The sequence below is a fragment of the Scleropages formosus genome, chromosome 23 (genome assembly GCF_900964775.1).
Source record: "Scleropages formosus chromosome 23, fSclFor1.1, whole genome shotgun sequence".
NCBI lineage: Eukaryota > Metazoa > Chordata > Actinopteri > Osteoglossiformes > Osteoglossidae > Scleropages > Scleropages formosus.
Genome location: NC_041828.1, coordinates 7,836,396 through 7,854,803, shown reverse-complemented (window position 1 = coordinate 7,854,803; position 18,408 = coordinate 7,836,396). Strand labels below are relative to the sequence as shown.

General features: G+C 39.4%; 1 protein-coding gene across 7 annotated transcripts in view; it reads right to left on the bottom strand.

Annotated features, from left to right (window-relative positions):
- The window catches only part of tbc1d5 (TBC1 domain family, member 5), a 62,313-nt gene extending 45,162 nt beyond the window's left edge, over window positions 1–17,151 (bottom strand). For 5 of the 7 annotated variants that reach the window (XM_018750436.2, XM_018750433.2, XM_018750438.2 and 2 more), the window contains exon 1: window positions 17,025–17,151. The gene's annotated coding sequence lies outside the window, so the exon portion shown is untranslated. Of the gene's footprint in view, window positions 1–16,625; window positions 16,707–16,728; window positions 16,843–17,024 lie in introns of those variants that run through there. The other 2 variants (XM_018750434.2, XM_018750435.2) reach the window with 2 other exon arrangements.
- Between the last annotated feature and the right edge of the window lie 1,257 nt (window positions 17,152–18,408).

The window sequence follows — 18,408 nt, the reverse complement described above, 5'->3', positions numbered from 1 at the left end:
GACACCACCTCTTTATCGTTCATTCACAGCTTCTATTTAAGGACAAACAGGAACGTCCAACACAAGATGACTCGCTTCACAAGACGAACACTTTTGAAACAATTCGGCCTGCTCGTCATCTACTGTAGTATTAGGATGTGCACTCCTTGATGTGAGAAGCACAGACCATTGCTAAAATAAGAAAGTGTCATGCTCGCATTACACGAACTCTGAGGATAAGAAAACCTAATCCGAAAATAAACTGCAAAAAAAGATAACCTGGATTAAAAAGAAAATAAATAAAAGCATAAAATTTTAAATAAGGTACAGAGGCCTGTGTAGTAATGTTATTAGTGCAGAAAACTTGATAATAAAGTCCAACTTAATAAATCATACGAAATCCAGAAACTCCCTACACCATCTGTTAACATCACAACTATGACGAGATATGATATATATTTAATGGGTAAACAACAATCTAATTAAGATGGACAAACACTCCATGCTCTCAACAGTGGGGAGCATTAATTACGAACTACGTTTTAAGCTCGAATTAAATATTTAGGCGGTAAAAATCATCCGTGTGTCTCTAGCCATGCATGCATTAATGCAGAAATGTGAAATGACTTCCTGATGGGGTCCCACCAATGCAGTTTGACTTCATCCCAACAGCAGCAATTTTTAAGGAGCAATGCCATACCGTATGTACAGTGGGCATTAAGAAATCCCTCCGTACAACTTTGTGGCCCTAAAATTGGATCAGTCTCACACATGGAAAACCACTGCAGTTTATATAAGATTTTTCTTAAGTGACAACAGAGTTAAATTGGCAATTACTATAGAATAACAGCCAACGATTGCAGATATATTTAGTAAATTCTGCATGCGTGTTAAACCCATTTTATCTAGAATCATAAACAAAAAATGACAGTAGTGCTATCATTAATGTGCACTTATTCTGAACTAGAGCTTCCAAACTAAAGAATCTGATGAAAGCCAAGAACCCTTCCAAGAAAAAATGTCCCAAAAATATTGTTCTCACTATATTGCAGTAAATTAGCTTGGCAATATTTATTTTTTAACTTCAACCTGGTGTTATTCTCAAAGCGAGCCGCCGTTTCACAAATGTCGTAAACCCCAGGGGGTCCATGGACCCCAAGGCGAACCACTGTGCCCTTATTTTGAGGAAATGCAAAGGTAAGATATACATTTTTCTGCACTGTAAAGTTCTTTAGAAATTAATGGCAGAAAGCTATTCTCTCAAAAGACATCCAAACATCAAGCAACCCTGTTTCTGCACTGATTTTATAGCTTGGAATTACTGACAGCAAGGCTTCGTTCAAAGCCATATGTTTTTCCTTATTTGGAACGAGGAGATGGGCTTGGGATCATTCGGATTTCTGATTAGCAAAATGATTTATGCCAGAGTTGCTAAAAACTCTAGCCGACAAATGATAAAATGCACTGTGACTGGACCAGATGTTGCACAATAAAATAGGATTTGCCACTGTAATCTCGGGTACTTATTTTATATGATGCTAATATAGGACACTCTTGAACGCAGCTCTGTCATTCCTTTATAAAGTAAATTTGACTACAAATGATGCGAGATGAATTGTACGTCGGGTACTGTGGATGGCACGGTACGGGTGGATACATTGGGAACGCATACTCCAACTTATCTGCAAGACAAACCTGGCGGAGATCACCGGGATTAATTAAGCGTTAGACACCCCTTTCCCTATTGTTAACCAAACACTCCACACCAAAACAATGATTAAACATCCTTTTAGCATCCTCCAAAGGTAGGCTCGATCACCACCTCTTGCTTAGGGGGCGTTTGCCAGGACTATGCAAGCTGTCCTCATCCGTTACCGCATTAAATTGTCGGGCCCCGCACCCCCCAAATCCAACACACGGGCCTCCTGCTAGCTGGACTGCCATCAGAGACCGGCAGATGTCACGTATGGAAACCACACACTCGTGGCAGTACGCTGCCTTTGCTACAGTGACCGTGCTTTCGGTCGGCATGCTGCCGGAGGCCTCTCCCGAGGAACTCGGAAGTGCTCCAGTTGTCCGCTTCCAAAAGAACACATGGCATTGATAATGGTTTAACACCTACACGTGTGGCATACATCCCCACACGTGCGCCTATACACATTCCTTCGCACGCTACCGGACGTGTCACCGATTTGCCGGATACGCCAAAGGTTAAATAGAGAAGTGGTGAAGAGACGCTGGTTCTGTGCCCCAAATATTCAGAACTCTAAACCCTGACAAGCAGCGTTCTATGAGTCCTGTACGAGACAGAGGAAAGTTTGTGCCAAGAAGCTCAACATTTCATTTTGATTTTTAAGAATTTGCTGCTACTGTTTAGTGTGGCTAACATTTGATTTCTTCCATCTCATTTTTTGCTGCACTGTGTTAACTATGCGTCTTTATCTTGAATTTGTGTTTTTAAAACTTATTTTTGATATAGTCATTTAGCTGATCTTCTCCAAAGCAACTTAAAATGTTAGTGATTTACTTATTTGTACAGCTGTAAAATGTTTACTAGAGTAAACATTTAAAGGTACAGTAAGTATCTTGCTCAAGGGACACTGCAGCAGGAGGCGAGATTCATACCTGGGTCCTTCATTTTAAAGGTGACGGTTCTAACCACACTACCTGCTACCTAGGGGGCCACTGAAAAATTAACTCACACAGCATCTCACCCCTCTAAGTTTTCCTGTCGGCGAAGTGTATAGCAAGGAAAAAAAAAACATTACCGTAAAATGTTTATCACTTGCACATAGCACGCAAAATTTTACTTTTGTTATTCTTTTTAAAAAGTTTCCATTGCTCTAAAAGGGAATCATACATAAAAGCATGACTGAATCATAAACATTCAGTTGCTTTGGTCTACTAATTCACAACACTCATGAACACGTGCCATATTAAGAAGTATGTTACTTGCACACAGCTGATACAAACGTTATAAGAGCACTGGTGGTCCTGCCTAAAAGTAAGTAGAAAGTCCTGTCAAAATGGTTAAATTAAATTTCAAACTCACCTAATGTAGGAAATTCAGTTTAATACTGCCACGACATTGGTAGCAGGTGCTGCGCTTGAAACAATTCACACATTTCAAACTCTGTTTCTCAGTAAAATTGCCAACAGCAAACAACCAACGAACAGCCAAAGTTTTCTAAGAATAACTAATAAACGCTAAGAAAAAATAACTTTTATACTTCACCAAAACTCTAAAGGATACATATTTTTATAAATTCAGAATAAACTATATATTATTATAGAATACATTGTTTCTGAGCAACCATCAAGAACTTTAAATATTTGGGAGAAAGATAACATCCAGTTGATCTTCATATCAAAAGGAACAAAATCAGGAGGCAAGAGCTGCAAAATATTAAGCTTTAATTTTTACCCTACCTTTCACCGGCACCCTACTGCTGCCTCTTAATTGTGTTCTAGTCTTTGTTGGGTATCTAATTAGGGTAATATTTTACCTTTATAAACCTCTGAGCTATCCACATTTATGTAAGGCGATTTTCAAAACTGTGACATATCCATATTCTGGAAACCATCACATAGTTCAGTAACTACTGCTTAAGCCTTGATTCAAACCCAATATACACTGTCCACGTGTGCAAAAAAGTTAATTGGCGGATATACTCACAAACCTGCCCTTCTGGTAATACCAGGAGAGCTACTTTAGCACAGCTTCAGCTACCAGTGTGAAGTGTTACCTCATGTCTCAGCAGGTTTCACTTAAGTCCATGACTTCCTAAATCTAATGAACATCCTAGCAACATGTGTGGCTGGACAGTGTCTAGACATCACCTGGTTAGCCTTTAAAGCTGGAATGCCCAATGCAGCCCATGGACATTTGACCCCAATTCTCTCTCTGAAGGTCAACCTTACGAAGAGACCAGGAACAGAATGAGCGATGCTACCTGGGGGTTAACTCCTCATTTTAACATTAGATGACACCAGCGGTGATTGGCTGCTTGCTCTAACATGGGCGACAGGCCCATCTCTCTGGCGACTGGTCCCGCACAGCACGACATAAGCGCAGGAATTAGCTTCATACCAACACAATCGCCCCGGTGGATATCTGCTGCCGCTGCCGATTAGCATCAGGGAAGCAGCGAGAAGCATAAGCTGCAGTGATGCTCAGGACACCAGTTATAACGAGGCAAAAGAGGGGGGTGAGCGCACATACCCGTGGGGCTCCACACATCTCATTTACCTCTGAAGGCTGGCATTTTTCCTCATCACCACCTCTTCATTCTAGATCCAGCAGTGAACTTTCAGACATTATGACTACACTTTTAAATGGCAACTTGTGCTGAAAGCAGAGCTCCACATCTTCCTTGTGAAGAACAGCAATCCTAGAGACTGAGCATCGCCGAGTACTATAAAAGATTTAGAGTGAATGCAGTGCTTTTGCCCCCCACTTAGCCACAGACCTTCCAAATGAAATGAACACATTTCAAGCAGCGCCATTCTTTCATGCTGTAACCACGGTATAACTTAATTAGCCCAGCTCTAGAAAGCGTTCAGACATTAGACATCCCTTTAAACAATCCGGGCACCATTAGAAAAACTCTCACTTTGAAAATCTTGAGAAACTTTTTTCAGGTGTTATTCGGGGCTAAAAAAAGTGTGTTTGTCAATGGCTGCAGAACTGCTGCTCTGTGCAATATTTTGCAGTGAATACACACAATACCCTAGTGAGATAATCAGTTTTCTTTGTAATGAAGGGAATAAGAAAGAGAGGACATTGTTGGTTTCAGTATAAAACTGCAACTGACAATCAAATCCTGACAATCAGCATCCCTCCTGAAAGAAAACTGGCTGCATGGCCACTGCTGGTCTATTAATACACGGTCTGCTGGCACGTATCAAAGTTATTTCTATATTCAATTTTAATGTTCATGGAGGACCAGTAGTGCCACTTTCATATTTTTGTCTCATATTCTGCCTCTTAATTAGAATTCCAATGCCATTTCTCACTTTCATTCAACAGTGCACCTGTTACACTCTGACTAGTACTGGATCTTCAATGGCAGACCTATCTATCATACATACACAAATCTAAATTTCTGCATGTTTCCAATACAGGGAAAAGGAAGAAATCATTTTGCTTATGAGGTTTCATGAAGGCATGAACAAAAGCCAAGTAGGAGGCAGAATTAGGGAGCACAATGGTGCTACGGTGTATGGTGACAAAAAAGGCCTACAATACAAGAGGGTGAACAACCTCCACTGACACTGCAAGATACTACAGTACAGGCATTGCAGGCTTGCTTGGATCCTTCACTTGAGCAGGATTAAAATCTTGCCACTGCACAAGACACAGGGAATGAAGAAATATGTAAGCAGATAATGTTTTAAGCTAACATCAGCAGTGCACAATAAGCAGAAACTCAAGAAGTGCAAGTTGCAACACCACCCATGTCAGGACACCTTCTGGAGCCATGTTTACATGCCCTCCAAAATGTTCCCATGCAGCAAGCCACCTGCACTGCATACACAGTGAATGAAACTGTATGTGGTTCAGACAGGCAACATCTGCTGGTGTCAGCGTTTACATCACTGACATCCACAGACTATTAAAAAAAACAGGAAACATAGGGCAGATACTCATTTACATACAGGATGTGTCAAGATGGAGAAGGAATAGGAGTTCTCAGATCTGGATTAAAGACAGGCTGCAAGACACAAAGCACAATTAAATCTGACTGCCAGTAAAATGTCTACTCAGGTAAATCTGAAGCTCAGGAACTGAATTTTAACCAACAGCGTGAATCCGTAAACAGATCCATTCTCTATTCTAAAATCTAACAAAAGAAATGGAAAATTTACTACTTTTTACTACTGCCAGGATTAAATTTTTTTTTTTTTTTTTTACAATGACAGCAAGTTTAAGCAGTAGATAGCATGCAATGTAATAAAAAAAAAAAAAGTTCAACTATGTTGTAATGACTAACAAATGTAAAAAGATATATATGTATAAGCTTAATATATATATTTAATCCATGTTATGCATCCATGTTAGTGTTATTTTCACTAAAACAGAAGAAAAGCTGGGAAACTTAATTAAAGCTGGCCTACCTGCATCCTGGTCTCAACCAACATGAGAACATGCAGAATAATCAACAATGAAGTGGTCTGAAAAAGTGTTAGTAATATACTAATAAAACTTATTAGAGAAGAAACTCCATTCTTAACTGAAGTCACCCACCCCAGAAATCTGTACAGCAATTCTACCCTTCCCACCAGCTGAGACATCCATGTCAAATCACAGGCCCACTGGCTCTTGACACATCCTGAGATCTGACACATTTGTCTGCTCCCCACATCCTTGCTACTACTTTGTACCTGTAATGGGAAATCCTGCCAGAAACATCCCAAAGAAGTGGGCGAAACTTTGGGATTTCCTGGATCATTCTCCCGCAGCAAAGAAGAAATTCCAGCAGGCAGAACAGTGGGCCACTTCGGCCTAGGGACTGATTCCAGAGCAAATTAGCATTTGTTTCTCCCAAGCACCCCGTTTCCTATGACCCACCCACATGGGACACCTACAGACCAGCTTCATCTCCCAAAGTAATACAACAGCCAAATAACCTTTTCAAAGTGATCTGATTAAATGGAAATAGCACCAGTTAAAGGTTTACACGCAGTAGTAAAGTCGGCTAACCAAGGAGTTAAGCTCTAAATAATGACAAAAATAGGAGTATGATTGCAGGGGGGGGAAAAAAAAAAAAAAAAAAAAAAACACCAGGCCATTAACTTCAATGCATGTTGTTACCAGTTGGTGTGGACCACTGGGGGACCAGCCATCAGGACATCCCTACAACAGACATGAGCTGGGCAGAGGGCAGCCAGGGTGACATCAGCACAGAGTGTAAGGCAGGTGCACTGGCCCGTCACCAAACCTTGAGGAATAATTGAAAGAGACGACTGGCAGCCACACAAATGATTTATTAGCCTTTCGCTCGGCTCCTCGGCTTCCTCGGGGCCACAATCAATTATTCACCAATCCCATGTCTACACATCACTCATTCACCACGCGCATCCTGCGGGGGGCGTTTAGTTCAGAACCGTGACTAGACCCGCTTCTGAGGTCAACTCCAACAAATTCCGAGGCTATCTTGTTTTCCCAGCAGAGCCCCTGGTCTACTCCAAAAAGCACCGTTTTCACTGAAATTCTGCTTGGTATCCAGTGAGGTTTCGTACAGAGGTTAGGTGCACTACTGTCTGTGTACATTAGCGTAATGTTACTTTGCTTAAGTGTGCTTTTTATTGTTCCGAGATGTACGTCGCTTTGGAGAAAAGTGGCTGCTAAATGACTAAATGTAAATGCGTGAGTTAACTTCGACATTTATGTAAAGCAAATTTCCTACATACAACTGTAGTGAATTAACTTTTTAAAGCTACTGGAACAGGGTCCTTTTGAGGACATGAGACCTTAACCGTTATGATATGCAATGGATTCTGTGCAAGAACTATACAGTATTCCAAAACCACTCAAGTCAAATTTTCTGGCTCTCTCTCTTCTCTATGCGTGATAGTGGCAAACTTTGTCACATTCACAGCTAGAGTACAATTAAAAAAATTATTAAAACAGGAAAATTTTCTATAGCACTTCAAATGCCCCCAAAACCTCAATTAATTCTGAAAGAGATATACTCTTCACTTAAAAGTTATAGGTCTCATAATTAAATAACACAGCGTGATTTCAGGTTTAATGAACCAAGCTGTATTTATTATCCTAGCTAGAATACTTCCCTACTTATAAATACAAAGTATAACTTATATAATATGCTTGCTTCCTCTTATTAATTATGGAAATAACACAACAAAGGCATATCTTAAATCCATTACTGTAGTAAACTTGCCTTGTCTCAATAAATCAGCATCTACAATCAAAATAGAAATAATTTTTAATGCATAATGTATGTGGTTGTTGCCACAACATCTGTTCATTACAGAGAGTAATGCATTCTTGTAGTTTTAAAAAATTTCAGTCCTATAAAATAATCATAATGAATGCTTCATTATGGAGCACAACATTGCAAGACACAAACGTGTTTTACAATACATTCGTTGATTTACCGTCTCCCCTGTTTCTTCACTGGCATTTTAAAGGCATTTTCGAGCGCATTAAATTGTAAAAATGCTGGACAATTTCTCAAGACATGTATTTTAAAAAAAATGTCCATGAATGATACATTTGCAGTATGCCAAGGGTAAACTATATCCCAGCTCTCAAAATGAAAAGCAAACAAACACCTGTTTTTCCTTTACTTTGGATCTAAATAAAATGTCTGTAATCCATAAATAAGACACATAACGGGAGGGTGGCTATGACACACAATCACACGCTAAACATTACAATACACAGAAACACCTGTCAATTTCTTACATTTTGTTGGAAACTGATAGAACAAGTTAAAAAGGAATGTTAATTTTTTTTGAACGACAATTTTTTTCTAGGATTAATATGCAAAACATGGAACATTTCTCACCAGGAATGCATAAATAAGGCTGCCCTCTGAAGTAAAATGTAACAGGGTAAAAATGTAGTTGAAACCACCAGAGATTAATCATTCTTAATCTTGCATAGTTTGTTCTTTTGAAAAACACAGCATATTCATTTTTTTTTTTTTTATTAATCTTTAAAACCAAATCACCTCTTTTTTTTTTATACGTTACTTTAAATGGAATAAGAAGCATAGGCAGAGAAAAACTGTTTCCTTCAAGCTATTCATGAATGAATAAAATTTCTTGAGGAAAAAATATGGAAAGAATATGTATCTTATACGATGTACTTCCAAGGAACACTGACTATTATGTCAAGTTAGGCTGTCATGCACATGCCCTCAATAAACGTGACATGACAGGCACAAAGTCCAAATTCTCAGCGCTGCAGCAGAATTGTGACGCGACACTGACATCCGAAACATCACGACTTCATTAAAAACAGTCCAACATGGGGTAATGGCAACATAACAAGAATGCTCTAAAATCAAAGGCAGCTACCACAACAAATGGCACAGTCAATTTTTTTCCCCTCTTACAGACTGCATGGCGGACCATAATAAGAGATACGTATTGCAAGTTGCCTAACGACAAAAAGCAGAAAAAAACAAGCTATATCAATACGTTTTTGTAATTACCGTTGAATGGGGAGAAATTATTTTAAGCAGTATCATTGCCTGATACTCCTGCAAGCAAAAGTTTTACTCTTATCAATACCCCAAAAGCACCTGACGTGCAGTTGTATTGTATTTTTCTTACATAAGCCTTTGTTACAATCATTAAATTCTGCTCATGGAAAAACACAGCCCTCTGATGTTTTAGCAATGTATTAGTGCCTAAGCTAGAAAAAGAAATCTTACACTGTTAAGGAGACTGCACTATTTTAAATAGCGATAACAACAAGCTATAGCATAATGGGACATTATCATAGAGCAAGCTGAAATTCCTGTGTTCACTACAATTTTACTTTAGCATAGCCAAGCAACTGAGGCCACAACATCAAGTTTAACATGATCAGAAGAAAGCTCCAAATATCACCAGGAAAGAGAACTGCCACTTTAGATAAAATTCTACTGCATGTTGTTAATTAAGAGTTCAAATCACAGCAACTCCAGTTATACCCAGAGCAGCATCACTTTTTGTTAATAACCTGAGAGAAATTTCAAGCTTCTTTAGGAATCTGAGAAGCTTCATGTCTCCATGCACGTCACACTCTAGGCCTAGCTGCTGGCAAACCATCAAGTAAGAGACTTTCCTAATGGATTGCCAAGCACTGTAAATCGTACAGTTTGCGTGCGTTATGGAAAGGAATGAGCATTTTATTCTCAATCTGATAATGGAATGAATGTAAATAATTTTTGTAGGTGGAACTTCTCCCAACCTCCGCTTCAATAAACACACAATAGCCTTGGAGGTAGGTTTAATTTCCTCTTATGACTAACGTGAAAAGCAATCTTACCCCAGTAACAATGCAGCATCTAAATGCAATAATCTCAAAATGAAGTTATACATAATTTAAAATACCTCACGAAGAAGCATTAATAATTCAATGGATAAATAATTTACTAAATAATCAAATAAATAAATAATGAAATGCATAAATAAATCACCAGATAAATAATTCCACGAGGCTACCCAAACAAGAAGTCACAGAAACAAATAGCACGGCAACAGGACTAATAGGATTTTCTACAGCTCAGATAAGCTTCTAGTGACAAAAACGTAAAAGCTCATTTTCACGGCAGGAGCAGATTTCTCAACTGCCGCTGGTAATGGTGATGTGAGTGGGGGTAATACACAGGGACGCACTTTCATTTTTTAAAATAATATCTGTGTATATTACCTAATAAATTATTGAGATAATTCTGCTGCAGTATTCTATACAGAATTTCATTCATTACTTATTTTCCTAACTAATTTATACAGAAGTAACATACAGCAAGTAACAACTTGTCTTGACGTCAACTATCTCCTTAATTTCCAGTTGTATAAATTGTAAAGAGTGAAACTGGGGAAAAGACATGAGCTCTGGAAATGGCTCTGCATAGGTGTGTTCACTGGCTCACCACCATCCCTCAAGAGACAAAAACAAAAGTTAGCAACAATCATCTTAGGTCTCACTTTAGCACTACTTCATCTTGCTATCAATATGTGATATATATTTTTGCAAAAAAAAAAAAAAAAAAAATCTACATTTATTTCTGTACATCAAAATAATACAAAACTCAAAAATTCAATGTGTGGGCATTGTGCAAGAGTAACTAAGATAACTATCATAACGTGGTTTGAGAATACCCTAAAAGTCAGTAAAGCAACAGAGTGAAATAAGCACAACTTTCCCTGCAGTCTAAGATATCAGCTAACCAAACACGCAACCATGTGATTCTGGGAACTCGTTTCCTTCATGACTGCATCTCTTGTTATCAACCTGAACATCCCATGCTTAAGAATGTCTGTGTATACAGCATGAGAAGCAAAGAAAGAGTCACAGTGACTTTATGTAGGCTCTACATCCTTAGCGGAATCCCATCTGGCAGAAACCTGCAAATCAAAATATGATGGACACTTGTTAGCAATAGAATATAATATCATTCCACAAATATCTGGTTGGGTAAATCAGCATATTTAAAATGGGTTTAAACAATACGCTATGTAAATTAGTTCTGACAACAGAAGCAGTTAAGCAACTAAAAAAAAACAGGCATGTGTGTTTTGCATGCCAATTATTTATCCATCAGACTTACAGAACCTCTTCCTAGTTAGCAAGTAAACCCAACCAGAACTCGCACCAGGTAAATATACTTTGAGATAACCTTCAGCCCTTATTTAAAAAAAAAAAAAAAAAAAAAAAAAAAAAAAAAAAAAGAGGCACTGTGTATCTTAGCAACTAAGGGCACAGTTCATGCTACCATTCAGTCACTAATTTTTTAGCTGAAAAGAAACTTCAACTAAGTTTTAAAAAAGGCACATCACAACAAATAGGTCAATTTCAAGAGTAACATAAGACAAAAAAATTCATAACAGTGGCAGACTTGATTTATATGCAGACCTCAACATCTGTTCTTTTAGTGATGTTTTTTTTAAACCCATCAATACACAGTGGATTCCTTATCCCTCTCCATCCTGACACAATGCCTCCTCAGAAGAAGCAGTTTTCCTCTTCTTTAAACTTCCTGCATTAAGAGATTCTAAACCATATGGGCCTGCATTTTAAAATTCAGTCTGTAAATCACATTCTGTCTATACTGAAACATTTTCTAGATGTATGAATTCATTTAAGTGAGGAGCATCCCCTGGGGACTTGTGTCGTAAACATTAGGAACTCATAATGAACCAAAAAAAATTAACTTTGATATTTTTTCCCCCACTCACTCAGTTTTACTTTCATTGTGGCATTTGTGAGATCTCCGATCAAGTCTGGAGAGCTTATGTAGTTGGAGCTCATCCTAATGTACAGGGAGGCCTAACCCCCAAGCAGAAGGCCAGTGGCTGCCACTGTAGCAAACCAGCAACTTACATGATCACAGAAGATGCCAGGATCAGTGTTAACCATCACAGCCATGCTTGCACACCCACTACCACACTAAGAATAATCACAAGTTTTTGAAAAAATCTCAACAGATCCTTTCCGGCAGCTCCAGAAATTACAGAGTCACTATAAAAAGACAGCTTATGATTTCCTTCCCCTTCATACAACACAAGAGGTGTTCTAAGCACATTCGATATTAAACTGCTGGGGAAAACGTCTATCACCACATGATTATAGAACCATTCAGACCGCAAATAAAGTCTCTCCAACAATAGTAACACGATCACCACCACCCTCGAAATACTGACCAGGCAGTTCCACATCCCCAGAGAAGTAGGAAACCCAAACGGACCCCACGCATGTTATTCTGCACCTTCATAAGGATATGAGCACTTCTCTTCAGTTGTAAATTATACAGAAGTATAAGTGAGAATGTTCTCCTACTATGAATAAGTGCTATTACTAAACCACCACCAATGAAAAAGAAGCAGAAGTTAGTATCCTACCAGCACAAAGTGAGGAAATGGGAACTGAGAAAAGCTGACAATGTGAAAGAGATAGACATTTTTTGCAAAACTTAGCAACATTCTTCATGAACTACCAAAAAACACACTGAAGACAATGTCACGTGAACGTTCTGATGAAGAGTATCAATCATAATGACTTTAACCACACTGTGATAGCTGAACAGACACTAAAGAGCACAAACCATTTCCAAAGGAAAAAGCATCATCATGCAGACTGTTAAAGAACAATGGAAATGTATAGGTTATTGTTTGTAAAAAAAAAAAAAAAAAAAAAATATATATATATTTTAAAATGGTCCTGTTCTGACTCTGCAGAAACAGTACCATTAGAATCTTGAGAGAGGTGAATGTCAAAACAATATCCAAGCAAATTAAGTTATGCACTTAATATCCAGCTGCAGCAGGCATTTGTGACCTAAAAGTTGCTGGTTCGAGTTCCCTTCCCACTACTGTTGCAGTACCCTTGAGCAAGGCATTTACCCTGAATTAGTCCAGTAAAAATACTGAGCTTTATAAATGGGTCAAATACAGTAAGAAGCTTTAGATAAAAGCATCACCTAAGCAAGAAAAAAAAGTTAGATATGATCTCTGAATGTGACTCAAATTCAAGTAACATAACTCATGTGTGAACAAATACATTGGTACTAACATTTTATATATATATATATATATATATATATATATATATATATATATATAAATACACACACACACACAGTATACACATACACACAGGCCATATATACACACATACACCATACGCTGACTCCTCATCCCACTTCACAAAGACTGAAAGTCGGCTCATAACTCAATTTGTTTGGAAATCCAGTCACTTTTCCCATTAAATCACATTAAATTCAATTTTCATAGTACAGACATCCCTCAATTTATTTGCTGGTTAGGTTCTGTAAAAAACCTTAGATAAAGTTTACAAACAAAGCCTTTTTCATTAACTTCAAAGAACATTAAAATAAAACTAATCCGAAAGTACTGAAAAAAATATTAGAATCTCTAAAAGATGCTCAATCCCAACTTCTGCCCAAGTTAGCTCATAAGAATGTCCAGTGCTTCTGGCTACTTTCAACTTTACCACCTACAGAGTCAATAAAAGCTAAATAATATATGCATCTTTCTACTTATTTATGGCTAGGTTCTGCAAAGGTCTTGGATATAGCTATAAAAAAAAACAAAATGTAATATCTTCAGTCTACATAAAAACCAATTTAAAGCGCTTAAATGTTATAAAATGTCTCAAATTCCTGGTCAGTGCTGACTGCTGTTCAATAAATCCATAGTGTTTGTCACCTTGTTATTGATCACGAACATTCACAAACACCAGACAGAAGCTGTAAACAATGCAGAAGATAAACAGTCTCTCGCTTTTGTTTGTGTGTATTTTACTGCCAATTAACAGTTGGCTGTGGAAAAGCAGGCTGCTTTCCCTCTAACAGACAGTTTTTGGAAAATAAAATTTAGAATAAACATGAAAATGTTTGCAACTTGAACCTTTGTAACACAATCAGGGAGTGTACTAAACACAAAAATTCCAGCAACATACTGTATGTACCTACTATGGTCTTCCTGCAGACCACAAATCAAACTAAGTTTGCCATCTACAAAACTCACATCAGAGCTCATTAAAATATGGAAGCACATCATTTCACATCAACTGGCTTTTACATTTCAAAGCTGATACCAGGATAAGGTTTATACTGAATCAGGTTCAGGACTTGTGCCAGTATATCATGGATTTTTATGAACCGCTTTACAACACCAGTTTTTGGAGTATGCATGCAATTTGAAAAGTATTTGAAAACTACATACAGCCCCTTGAGGTTCCAAACACAGTTGTTTGCATTTAATTACCTTTTAAATGTATCATTTATCTACTTGTTACGGTAGATAAATGTCTAAATATATTCTCTGGTATGAGACTATATAACGATGCAAAGCCCATGTAATTAAATTCATAAAAAGTTGAAGAAAACTTTACAGAAATCTTTAAAAACCATGTGGCAATAGGTAGAGTAAGTCCTTGCCCAGTTTTCGGTTGCATGAAACATCCAAAATATGCACACTTTCATAAGCAATTGTTTCAGCAGCCAAGAATGCAAAGAAGTCGCTGTTCGGCAACACCATGTAATAAATTTCCGTCGCACAAGTCACACAAAAGAGGCAAGCAAGATGTCATTGGACAGGAGGCAGGTCAGGCTTGCAGCATTAGACTTTTTGACTGATAAGAACCAGCCAGCTGGGACAAACATAGGCTCTTTGTCTACCAGAAGTGGGAAATAAAGCGGTATTCTTCACATAACAAAGATTAATACCCATCACAGCTGTGCCAGCAAGGGTCCAGCTCCATCTCAAAATAAACCAAGAGTTCTGTGAAGCTCAGTATTTAACTGTCACTAACTCTGAATTTCTTTACAATGCTTCACATTTGAACTGCTATACCATCTAATAATGCTATAATGTTTGATAATGTCATCCCTCCACCTGCTAAGGGGAGGGAAGCCGGTAGCGTAGTGGTTAGAGATGTTGCCTTTGGACGTAAAGGTCGCAGGTTTGAGTCTCACCTCCAGGGCGAGGTATTTACCTTAAAATTGCTCCAGCAAAAATGGTCCAACTGTATAAATGGGTAAATAATTGTAAGCAGTTTAACACTGCAAGTCACTTTAGAGAAAAGATCAGTGAAATAGCGTAATGTAATCTCTGACTAACTATGTAATGTGTGCAAGAGGTATTTTATCTGTGAACACTCTGTATATTATTGTGGACAACATGGGCAATGCTTAAATGAGACAAACTGGACCGAGGAGTGGACGCAAAGTACAGTGTCCTACATCTACAGCAATTCAGAGAGAAGAGTTGGGAAGACATGTTGGTTGGTTTCCTGATCAAACTTGACAAATACCTAATGGTAAAACAAAAGTTTCCAGCAAGTGCACTCAAGCTTTGGACTCACTGTACATGTCAACCAGTTTTCAGTCAGCCAGGTGTCATCTCTACAGCTGCAAGAGAACTCGTACATAGAACATCTTCGAATGCAAGGCATGACACGAAACAGCTCAACACTTCCAAAAGACAAAGGAGTGTGAAATGACTCCTAAAACTCTACAGGCTACCCGCAGCGGTCGTATATTTCAGTTTAGTTCGGAACATATTCTATAATGTCCGACGAAGCAGTACGCGGTCCGCCGAGACCACTGCGGTAAACACATGGAAAGCCAACGGGTTGGCTGTACGGGGCACATGAAACCTGTGCGTCACTGCCGGTTAATTTAACTTCTACCAAATCTTCGCAAATTCACACACTCAGCACAAACCTCGCAACTATATTTCGTCGTAAGTGAACTACGACATTCGTTTAACTGATGGTTTTCTCCAAAGCAACTGACAAGCGAAGTATTGGTTTGTACGCCGAGCTTCGTTTTTACCCGTTTATACAGCTGGAAAATGTTTACTGTATCAGTTCGGGGTCAGCATGTTGATCGAGGGTACTGCAGCGGGATTCGAACCTAGGCCCTTCAGATGCAAGGCTACTAACCACTGCACCCAAATAAAGGTAGGTTTAGAAAAAAAAACAAGCAAATGAACTATTCTCTGGGTCCTTAAGAGGGAAAGCAGCACTAGTGCAGCATTAAGAGAACAATTTGTTGTTATTTACCAAACAGACCTTCTTCACACCAGCATCTCACTCACTACTGTCAGTGACACATCAGCAATCATGTTAACTTGCTCGGAGCATCATGGTTTCTGGATTTAACATTCTTCTTTAAATATTATTAGCATCATCAGAAAAAGAGGTGCCGACTCGCTTTTAATTTATTAATTAGTGTGAGTCCGTCGTTGGTTACCAACTTGGTAACGTCAGGAACGAGTGACCTACTGACACGCACGGGAAGGGAGCTTTTCACTCAGTCGTCCGGTTTCTCCCCCCCCCTCACACACACACACACACACACACACACAGAGAGTGTGTGTGACACAGTGGGAGATATCATGACTGAGTGAGTCTGAGGAGCAGACGTTAAGCCGCGCACCTGGGCTAGCGCACACAGAGCAGCTAGCTAGCCAAGCTAGCACTGTCTAAATTGCGTCTCCACAACCGAGTTCCTCGCAGTTCCGAAGGATGAGGATTTCTACCTCAAGAAGACTCGTTCGTTCTACGCCAAACTGCAAAGTTTCCCGTTTTTTTTTCCTGCGCAAACGCCGCACCGGTGCGCTAAAAACGAACCACCACAACGCAGTCACACGGCGACGAACTGCAACCCGGAAGCGGGACGGACGGACGGTCGGCCGAGCCACGCGCCCGCCGCTCCGCTCGCTCCTTCGCTCGCGCCACCACTGCCAGCGACCGCGGAAATGAGCGTCCGCGCGCGAGCTGCCGCCCTCGCGCAGACGCCTTTCGCCGCTTTATTTGTGCATTTGAACGTCTTTACCTGAACAGTTCATGCAGCTCTTCCGCCTGCCACTGCTCAGAATTCAGAGCGAACGTAAACACACACCCCGGTCAGGCGCGCGTCTGGAGGGGAAAACAGCTGATTGAGCACGTGACGAGGGAGCCGAAGCCGTCGCGCGCACGGAACGCGCGACCCTTGAACCCTCCGCCGGAACCCTTCCGCGGAGGCGCTGTGAACACGAAACTGATTTACTGTACATCGTAATGTCATTTAATGCAACGTGTACGTTGAACACTTCGCTTGCTCTTCCGAGAGCCAGTATTTGTCCCAATAAAATCTCTGCCAAATATACTAAATGCAACCAGCCTCTGTGCAGCTTTGCTCTTATGCTAGTCTCTGCATGAAAATGTATTATTTATTTATTATGGGCACTAAAACCAGTGCAGCTGACAACATAGATCAGACTTTAAATACTATATGTATATATTATTTATATAGGAAAGTACATAAATATGAGCAGGTTGTTATGCATCTCATTTCCAGAGCATACTGTACAGCATAAGTATAATGATAATGAGTTTACATGGTACAACTCGTACAGCATGGCCATAAGACGAGAGCAGGGACTTTGAAAGGCGTGTAACAGTTGGCATGCCTTGGCAGGCACCTCGGTGACAAATGCAGCGGAAATAGCTTCTGTATCATGTAATGAGTGACTGTCTCCAAGGGGACGTCGGCCTGAGAAAAGCACAGATTATTCTAATTTTGGGGCACCGGTAGCTTGTGGAACAGGCTACAAGAAGCTTTATGGCAAACCATGGTGAAATGGGACAGGATCTATTGGTGAACCTAAAACACAGTTAGTTCAGTTTGGTTCGTTTTGCCCGTCACCCCCAGTGGGGTACAGTATAAGGCAGCAGCAATACTTTGCCAAAGACTTCTATCGTGTCATTTTCTTGAGTTGATTCCACATGAAGCCTAGTTAGATTATGTCAGCTTTTGGCTATGCCGCCAGATGTTCTTTAGCCAGCCTTTCCTCCTCTTGCCTTGCATGTTACTTGTTGGATTTTGGAGTGTGTGCTCAGTCAAAGCCTGTTTCCTTCTCTGAATCTGTTCTCCTGTAGAAAGTTGGTAGGTTATCTGTCACAAACTTAAGATGCTGATGAGCTGAAGGATTGAATAGGGATTGTTTTACTGTTGTGTGCATGGATAGTTTCTTAGAGCTCTACATGTTCCTCAAAGCTAACACACAATCCCCGCTATATTGTGTGATGATACTGATTGAAGCAGTTTATGAAATAAATTTTAACTAAAATAAATTTACTCTCAATAGCTGCTTATCAGTAAGGGGTCAAGATGATCTGGAGCTTAACCCTAGAAAAAATAGAGCATTAAACAGGATAGACAGGATGCCAGTCCATTG